The 9,556-nt window shown below is 43.8% G+C and overlaps 1 pseudogene; it reads left to right on the top strand.

Moving 5' to 3' along the window:
• The first annotated feature begins 4,738 nt into the window (after positions 1-4,738).
• LOC118711342 lies at positions 4,739-7,865 on the top strand (annotated as a pseudogene).
• Positions 7,866-9,556: the final 1,691 nt, after the last annotated feature.

The raw sequence follows: 9,556 nt of genomic DNA, 5'->3' as shown, positions 1-9,556 counted from the left end.
AAATATCACTTAAATATTTTATTAATTATCACACATAGTCCTGTCCTTCAAAGATCCAATCTAGTAAAACATCTAGGCATTTAAAAGCAAGGAGACCTGATATGGGACTTAAAAATTAAGTGCAACCATATGCCATATTAGTCAGATTATTTAGTGTGTTATCCTTCATCTGACTTTTGGCCCTGAGACCCACAATCTATCAATAGTATGTACTCTCATGACCTCTTCATCAATCCTTATATTTTCAGTGTAGTGTATAAAACTCACTGATTATCTGGGCTTCAATGTCTTCCAAACTATGGTTAGACTTTATTCTGGCCAAATCACTCCCTTCCAGCTAAGTAATTACCCTTTCAAGAATTGAAATGCCAATCAAATTTCTACTCTCAGCTGACTGCTTCTACATTCTAGTCTTCAGTGTTAGCTCTGACTCCACACTCACCACCTCATCCCTTACCCCTTCCCCCCATACCACACCATTCCACGTGGGCATTTTTAAAATGTGTTGTTTGTAAAAATATGGATATATGAATTTTAAAAAGCGATCCTTATTTGATTTTGAAATTAAAGGTTTAATCTTTAACAGAGTCACATGCTCCTGATTATCTTGGCATACATACTATTATATCTAGGACTAAAGGCCTAGTGCACCAATTTGTGCCCCTTGAAAGGAACTGCGACTGCCAGTCTGTGATGGGCACAGGGGTGGGTCTGAGCCCATCCTCCATGCCCATGCCCATCTCCTCCTGCCACAGATGTGAGTGGGGCTGGTGCTGTCAGTGGGTATGAGCTGCAGCTGCTACCCCAACTGCCTCTTAGGAGCTGGGGGAGGTGGAGAAGCCCTCAGAGGTGATAAAGGATGGCAGCTGCCACTCACACCCACTGATGGCACTAAGCAATCAGGACCGGCGCTGGGCACCAGCAGTAGGTGGGGTGGTGGCTCCAGTTCCAGAAGCAGGTGCGAGTGGGGCCAGCACCAGCAACAGGTGTGGGTGCTGGCAGCAGATTCAAGTGCCCGGCAGAACCATTGTATGTGTGTGCAAAAAATTTTTAGTAACCATCAGAGATTCACCCCAATGACAGAGTCCGGCACCCTGCCTGGGTCTGGCACCCCTACTCACATGCTCTATCATCCCACCATGGCCGATGCCCACCTAGTTCCATGCTCTGCCATCTGCTGACAATGCTTGCACATGCCCCCTGACAGTCAGCGCCCATCATATCAACCAGTTGTTCAGCTGTTCAATCTATTTGCATACTAGGGTTTTAGATAGAGATAGATAGATAGATAGATAGATAGATAGATAGATATAATTTTAAGCTTCACCATACTGACAAAATGGAATCACAACAATACAGTTTTCTTCTTTGTCACATCTTGATTGGCAGCTACTCCAATGCAAATACTGCTGACTTTACTTCTAAATTATTGTACTACTTTTTAGCTCAAATTTAAATTATCAAAAAGTTATAATCAGCTGAGTAGCATTGACATGCTAATGGGAGGTTAGTTATAACAAGGCACTTTAATCTGAATAAGCATTTTATGAAGTAAGGGTATAGCATTGGATTAATATGCTTTGATTTGGCTCACAGGATTGAGGCCAAAAACCAATGTGATGTGGGTGGGAGGCTAGGAAGCTACTTTAGGCTCCATCTCAAGCTTGACTCACCTCTATGGACAAAGCGGAATATTACTAATAGAACCAAGGTACATACTGTTTCATCCTTTTATAAAACTACTAGATGCCCCTTGCACAAAATTTGTGCACCGAGTGGGGGTTCCTTCAGCCCAGCCTGCACCCACTCCAATCGGGGACCCCTTGCGGATGTCCAACTGCCAGTTTAGGCAGATCCCTCTGGTCTCGCAACCTGGGAACACTGGCTTCTATCTACTCACCTGCCTGCCTGTCTGATTGCCCCTAACTGCCCTCTCCTGCCATCCTGGTGCCCCCAACTACCCGCCCCTGCTGACCTGATCTCGGCCACAATGGCCGGCCAATCTTGCCTCCCAACTGCCCTCCTCTCCTGGCCAATTTGATTCTGATTGGTCGGTTTCTATGCTAGTCAGCGTCAAAAGCTCCGCCACCTAGGCAGCCATTGGCTCTTCTCAGCACCCACATTTGGTTCTGATTGGTGAGTTCCTATGCCAGTCAGCATCTCTGGGCCTATCAATGGGGCCTGATCAGAAAGGCAGGGCTGATCAGCAGTTCTAGTGGAGGCCTGGAAAGAAATGGAGGCGGCTGCTGGCCAGACTAGGAGAAAAAGAGAGAGACAAGTGCTAATCAAAAGCTGCCTCAGAGGGAATGAATCAGTCCCTGCTTCTCTCTTCAGGCCTCTCTCTGGCCCTGATTTGTAGCCCCCTCAGCAGTCAATGTTGGGCACAGCACTTGCAGTGGAAGCAGTTGGTGCTGGGTTGCTATGGCAACCCAGCATTGACTGTAGGACTGACTTCGGGTTGGTCAAGCTTTGGTTGTTACTGGTCATTACAATCCAGCGTTTTTATATATTAGGATAGAATAAGTCAGTACCCAATAATATGCACTTATGGTAGCTATTATTTATTTATAATCCAAACGTCAACTATGTTCTTCTTGCTTCTAATGATTAAGATGAAGTCGCCTCTAGAAACTTGCCTTTCATTTTTTAGCAGAAAATCCAACCCATGTTCTTGCAAAACTTTCTCTGAATCCATAAAGATTTTGTGACCTCAAGACCTCCTCAGGATCTGATTTCCTGATTCTGCCAATATCTTATTTTCAGTTCCGGGTTTTGCAGTTGTTTATCTCTATCCTGGCATTAACTCAGATATGAAACTGAAATTCTGACTTTGATTTTCACAAAGGGGAAATGTGTAAGATTTATTAAAGATGTGCAGAAGATTCATGCCATAGCAAAGACCTAGGGTTTATAAAGTGGTTTTGTTCTTTCTCTTACAGAGTTAGTATTTAATACTTTCAGTGAGTTTTGTGCCAATTTTCAAATTGTATATCATCCTGAGATCTACATTCTTTGGTAGCTCTGAGCCCCAGGACACTATGAACTAATACATCACTCAGGTTCTTTCATCCACTTGCTCCTTGTTGCATTTGGCCAATAGAAGGCACAAGCCAGAGAATTCAGAGCATAGTAGAAAGAGAGCCGATAATTCATTCCCCTGCTCACTCTCCATCTTCCGGCAAATGCTACAATACTCTACCAAAGCCCACAGGTCCAGCTACACAGCCCTTTTAAGCAAGGGTGCTAAAAGCTTAATGTTGCTACTACATTCTGGGTGTTTTACCACCCCTGATGAATTCTCTTGATCAAAGTTTTGAAAATAGTCCCTTCATTAAGCAATTTTTAATTTTTTTAGTGTATCAACCATTTCCTTCTAGTAACCTTCCTAATAACTACAAGCACTAAAAAGACTTAAACTTATTTCTAATTCCAGTTTTCCAGGGAAGAAGCTGAAGCTCAGAGAATTTAGTGCCTTGTCCAAATCATTCAACCCCTAAAAAGAAGATTCAGAATATAATTGTGTAAGTGTGTATGTGTGTGTTGTTTCCAAAGTCTACACGGTTTCTTATCATAGCAGGCTTCCTCTTACTGTTGTATAATGCAGACAATTGTCTTCAATAATACACATGCCCTAATAGCAAGTGTTTATGCTTTTAAATAATTTTCTAAAACACTGTCCTATTGCTTCTACAAACTTTTTTTTAAATATATTGTATTAATTTTTACAGAGGGGAAGGGAGAGGGATAGAGAATTAGAAATATCAATGAGAGAGAAACATTGATCAGGTGCCTCCTGCACACCTCCTACTGGGGATGTGCCTGCAAGCAAGGTACATGCCCTTGGCCAGAATCAAACCTGGGACCTTTCAGTTTGCAAGCCTATGCTCTATCCACTGAACCAAACCAGTTAGGGTTGCTTCTACAAACTTCTTGATATGTAAAAGTTGAATAACAATGAAAGATCCATGCGAAGTTTCTATAACCATGAGGCAGCCACACAATTTATACTGAAGAAATAAGAAATAAATAATTTAAGTTTTTTTTTAAATACATAAAGTCTGGGCCAGAGTATATATATCTCTATCTGAATGGAGCTAATTCTAAAGACAGGATTCTGTAAAGCTTTCTCAGTCAATCAATAACTGGCATTGAAAACAAAAATCTGTTTGTAAAAATTATTTCTAGCTGCCCATCACTTTACCAAGAAAAATTTAGAAATAAGTGTTGAAATTAAATGCAAATACAAGTACTAGAATGTCAATAAAAGACATTCTTGAAGATGATATCAAATTTGCTTTTATTAGGATCCGCCAAGGAAATCAAGCATAATGCTACATAATAAAAGCCCAGTGACCAAAACGGCAGAACAACCAGAATGACCAAAGATCAGAGCGACACAACAACCCCTTACCTGGGCTGGCCCTGTCCCCTAGCAAGCAGGTAGGGGCTATCACACAGGCAGGCAGAGTGGTTAGGGGTAATGAGGCAGGCAGGCAGTGGTTAGGAGCAATGAGGCAGACAGGCAGAGCCCCTCGATCAATGATCTCAAAGAGAGAGACCCAGGCCGCCTGTCACAGCCTGCAGGAGGGACACTTGGTGGCTGTGACATGAGGTGCTGGCAGCTATGAACGCTGGTGCCATGGCAAATCCTGAACAGGCACAGTGCCTGCAGCCTGGCCCAGGCCCTGCACCACTTCTACACCCGGCTTCTGCAGGCAAAACTGCCACTCCTCCTGCTATGATGCCTGGGCAGATCCCAGACCCTTCCATGACTGCAGGCTCCCTCTCCCCAGCTCAGCCCTGACTGCAGAGGAGCTCCACAACACTGGGGTCATGATGGCCCCTTTGCACTTCCTGGAGGTGAAATAAGGCAGGAGGTCTCAATCTGTGAAAAGTGAGCTAGACAAGGAAGAGGAGCGGAGGAAAAGGTGCCAGGAAAAGAACAAATGGCAGCAGCCTGATGCTGAAACAAGAAGAAGGAGCAGAAGGAGTGTCTGCAGCGGGAATCTGAGTGGCTGGAGCTCATGAATGCGGAGCTAAAAACCCAGATGGAGAAGCTGAAGCAGGAGCAGCAGCAGCTCAACCTGATGCTCAACCGGCATCACCCCACCTGCATTGACAGGACTGACAGCATTAAGACCCCCCAACTCAGAAGTCAACCCACTGCTGAGCAGCTGGAGAAGAAGTGGCCATGGGTTGGGAAGAGGAAGAGGAGGAGGAGATGAGGACAAGGAGGAGGAGGAGTGTCCCAGAGGGCTCTTCCTTGCTGCATGAAAAACTCTTCAATGAGGCTCGGCACAGCCAGCATTGACCAACTATTTTGTGAAACTCAGATCAGCCGCACCAGGGGAAGAAACCCAGGCTGATGAAACCCAGAACCAAGTGCTGAGACAAGCAGTCCAGTGGGGAGTGTGTTCTGCCTGGGACCAGGCTTTCAGGAGGCAGGACAGAGGCTCTGGTCTGGAGAGACGCCCAACCAGGCAGCTGTGGGCACTACTCTGGCCTCTCTGTCAGGGCACCCACCCAAAGGAATTTTGAGTTGCCAGGAAAAGCCACAAGTTGTAATCAAAATTAAGCTGAGTATAAAATTCAGAATAATGAAACTGCAATCTGTCTGCCCCTATCCCTGTCCCTGACCCTGACCCTGATTCTAACCCTGACCCTGATCCTGATGCAAGGTTGGAGAAGGGCACAGTGCCAGGCCCTGCTGTACCCACCCACTGTGGTTCAGCTCAGTTCTACCCGGAGTGGCAGCTGCGGCACACCTCACTGGAGTTGCTGTGGGCACGAGACACGGGCGCCCTTCCAAAGCACATACTCACTGAATGTTTACAGACTGGTGGTCCTGGTAGAGCTTTCAATTGCACATGTTTTTATACTTGCTTTTTTAAAAATATTTTTCACACACAAAAAAAAGATTTTATAGAAGCAATATATAAATGGATTTCTACAATCACTCAATGTGATAGAGTATAAATTATGCTATGGTTTGTTACAAACAGATAGTCATCAATTATGGCTGTTGCATGTAACTTCTAAATATTGTAATCTCTGGGTGTTGGGGGTGGCAGGGGCAGAGGTGCAGGGCACTTCCATCCTGGTAAACCCTTCATAGTACTCAGTTCTGTATTGCTCAGTAAACATTACTCTTACTAAAAAAAAAAAAAAAAAAAAAGGAGGCTCAGGCTACCTGGCTGGTGGCGCTGAGCGGGTGGGTGGGGCCTCCCTCTGTGGGGTAATTGGTCTGTGGGCCCCACCATTGATCGCCCCACAGGAGGCCCACACCACTGGCCAGCGATGCTATGGCGGGTGTGCAGAGACAGCCAGTGATCACCTAACAGAGGGAGGCTCAGGCCAGCCAAGCAATTACACCCCATGCCTGTCACTTGCAGAGGGAGGCAACCAGTGGCAGGAGAGAGGAGGGAGGCAGTGGAGGGGTAGGGCAAACAGACAGCAGCCAGGGGAAAAAGACCCGATAGGCTCTGCTCTCAGGCCAGTCCTAGGAATCCAGCCTGAGGGGTCCCAGATTGTGAGAGGGTACAGGCCAGGCTGAGGAAGCCCCCCAAGTGCACGAATTTTCATACACTGGGCCCCTACTTTAAAAAAAAATTAAAATAAAGTCATCAAGGTTGATTTCAGGAGTGTGAAATGAAACTTGGTCTACTTAATTGTCCAAGAACACAGGCTAGGTCACCATTCTTCACACAACTATTGAACAAATAAATGTCTTGCTAACAAACTACCAAAGCCAGATTTTAGAAATGTGTAAAATTAAAACTGGTTTCTTCAGATTTTCTCAGTCAAACTGAGTGTCCCCCAGTGCCGTGGTCAGCAAACTGCCCCTTGTGAGCAACTTGTGGCTCTTTGGCCCCTTGAGTGTGTCTCTCCCACAAAATATGACATCCTGGGTCTGTTTTGAAGAAGTGGTATTAGAAGTAGTTTAAAAAATTTGGCTCTCAAAAGAAATTTCATTTGTTGTACTGTTGATATTTGGCTTTGCTAATTAGTTTGCTGACCACTGCCCCAGTGTATTAATGTTCTCACTTTTCTCTAACTTCCATGTTTAATTTTACATAAAGTGGTTTAATTTATAAATTTAGTTGATAAATTAGCCATTTTACTATGTCCATTTTTGTTACTTTACATATATCACATGAAAATACTGTTTCTTAATACTTTTAGAGGAAAAATGAATTCCTCCTCTTTTGCTGATAGTTCCAGTTACCAATATATATGTACCTTTCAATATATACAAATACCTTTAAAAAATTCACCTAACTGATTTTAATAGCAGCTCTTGATTAGATAGTTAGTTCTCTATATAGATTTCAGTGACTTTTAGATATTTGTTTTTAGTAAATATATTTTTAGACATTTGGGGGGAAATAGAAATTTAAAGATAACTAAATGGATTTTGTCTGAATTTCCTGCCACAACTGATGGGAAATCTGAAAACCAAAATAGTCAACAATAACAAAACATTTTCCGTAAGAAAATGGTCAAAAAGCATGGTAAATTTAGGAAACATAAAAAGATCACTTGAAATGCCATTAAAGAACTAAGAAGTATCTGTACCCAGAGCAGCTGGAGTGAGTCATACCCAAGTCTTTCTTAAAGACCAACTTACCTTGCCCAGCACACATTTTCCTGATTTAAGCAGCTCAACTTCACAGTGGTGCTTGGCAACATTGAGATGCTATTAGGTCAATATGACAGAAAGTGAAAAGCATTCATTTTTAAAAAGGACAACTCAGCTCCCTCTTTTCTAGCTTTTGATGCTCCTAACAGGACTAAAAGGTCATGATGTTCCTTCCATACAAGTATCTGGAGACTATAACTCTGTACCATCTCTGCTTTCTTGTTAGAGCACATTATGACCTTCTCTTTCCTTTTATCCTATGAGCGGATAGCTATCTGAGTGACTTTGTATAGAAGAATGTGTGAAAGAGTGCTTACTAACGTGCATGTCTGTATAGTTGTCTTTGTATATTAGACAGCAAGATGAAAGATTGATAGAGATAGACAGGTAGATAGATGATAGATAGATAGATAGATAGATAGATAGATAGATAGATAGATAATAGACCATTAGATGATTTTAAAATATGGATACATTTTATTTTTATTTTTATTATTTTTAAATCAATCTTTATTGTTCATATTATTACAAAGGTTCCTCATTTCTTCCCCCCCATCCACCAGGTTCCCACTCCACCCTCAGCCCCCTCCCCACCCCCCCATTGTCCTCATCCATAGGTGCACAGTTTATGTTCAGTTGGAACTGGAGCCCAGCATGGCCTGAGCTCTTGTTTCCTTCCCACCAGGGCAATCTAGCATCAGAGTCATTTCTTCCTTTGCGCGCAATGTGCGCTACCCCGGGGGCTCTGCCTTTCGCCGCTCCCCTGGGATTCTGCCTTACAGCCCCATCTCCCTCTGCTTGAGCCTGGGTCCCCAGGGATTGGCCAAGAACTGGGGTTCAGAGCAGTTGGAACTGGGGCTCAGCACAGCCGGAGGTTTTGTTTCCTTCCCTCCAGGGCAATCCAGCATCAGAGTCAACATTCCGTCCTCTGCGAGCGACTCTGGGGGCTTCGCTTTTTGCCGCTGCCCTGGGATTCCGCCTCACAGCCCCGTCTCCCCCTGCACGAGCCTGGGTCCTCAGGGTCTGGCCCAGAACTGGGGCTCAGCGCTGCCAGTTCTGGGGTTTAGCCCAGTCCGGGGCTTTTATTTCCTTCCTGCTAGGGAACGCCAGGCAGGCACACAGCCTTCTCCTCCTCTCCGGCTGTGACCTCTCCACGCGCAGGTGCACGTGCAGCATGTCTCTGTACCTTAGGCTTTTTCAGCTCCTCTGATTTTCCTTCTGGTTTTCTCTTTCCTTCTTGTTGTAGAATTTTCAGTCAATCGACTACCTGTAGCTCTGGGCAATGTCCATTTTATATTTTAGTTGTATTCCATTGAAATTGTTGTGTGCAGCTGCGGTTAGGTGTTTACCTGTGCAGCCATCTTGGGTCCTCCCTGGATACATTTTAATAGGCTTCAGAAACTCTGGTTTAAATACAAGTGAGTGTCAATTAGCATATTCCCTCTTTATTAGATAGGATAAGATGGGAAACCATCGGAGGGTATTGAAAACTGGAGTGACATTATCTTATTCATATTTTAAAAAATATATTTTATTGATGTTAGAGAGAGAGGAAAGGAGAAAAAGAAAAACATGTATGAGAGAGAAACATTGATCGGCTGCCTCCTCCTGCTCTCTCCTGATAATTGAGCCTATAACATGGGCATATGCCCTAACAGGGAATCCAATGGTGACATCTAAGCCATACCAGCCATGGCTGACTCACATTTTTAAAAGTTATTTTAAAAACTGGGACGTAGGTTCAAGTGTAAGAAGGGAGACCAATGAGTAATTTAATGCAATGGTAATTCATGCATGAGATGACAGTGCTTATACCAAAATGACAGCAGTAAAGATGATTTTTTAAAATAAGCATCTGAATATATTTTAATAATAGAGCAATATAATTTGCTAGTAAGTTTTTTGCAAACTGTGATA

Source organism: Pipistrellus kuhlii, unplaced genomic scaffold (genome assembly GCF_014108245.1).
Source record: "Pipistrellus kuhlii isolate mPipKuh1 unplaced genomic scaffold, mPipKuh1.p scaffold_m20_p_8, whole genome shotgun sequence".
Lineage (NCBI taxonomy): Eukaryota > Metazoa > Chordata > Mammalia > Chiroptera > Vespertilionidae > Pipistrellus > Pipistrellus kuhlii.
This window is presented reverse-complemented; position numbering and strand designations above follow the sequence as displayed.